Below are 570 nucleotides of genomic sequence, written 5' to 3'. Positions count from 1 at the left end.
CCCCCTCTGCCCTCCCCCCCCCCCATAGGTATTCTTGGAAAAATAGTATTCAGAGTTTAAATCGGCAGAGCAAGGAGACAAGAGTCCAGAAGGAGAGATCGCTTTGCTTAAACTGATGGGGAAGGGATGCAAAACAACAGACTCTGGATCCTACTCAGGTTTACTGCCAGAAGAAGACTACTGCAAGGAATGGCGGCTCTTCTTCTCCAAGCAGCGGGAGGAAGATGGGTGGGGGGTGGGGGGTGGCCAGCCCTTTTGGTTTGAAGCAGTAGAAGAAAAAACTCAATGAGTTACCTCCACGCCCGAGAGGAGGCGAATGAAGAGTCTCACTTCGCTCCGCACAATTAGAAAAGAGGCCTTTACACATTTATCCCCTATTTTGACATGCCTATTGCTTCGCTGTCCTTTCCCCCCTTAATTAAATCAAGACAACTGTTGACCTTACAACCTTAGCTTGTTATTTAGTTTTGACTTTGCATATCTTATTTATTTATTTTATTTTTATTTATTTAATTTCATTTATACCCCGCCCTCCCCGCATGTGGGCTCAGGGCGGCTTACAACCGTAAG

This window comes from Gekko japonicus, unplaced genomic scaffold (genome assembly GCF_001447785.1).
Source record: "Gekko japonicus isolate JY-2015 unplaced genomic scaffold, Gekko_japonicus_V1.1 scaffold4206, whole genome shotgun sequence".
NCBI lineage: Eukaryota > Metazoa > Chordata > Lepidosauria > Squamata > Gekkonidae > Gekko > Gekko japonicus.
This window is presented reverse-complemented; position numbering follows the sequence as displayed.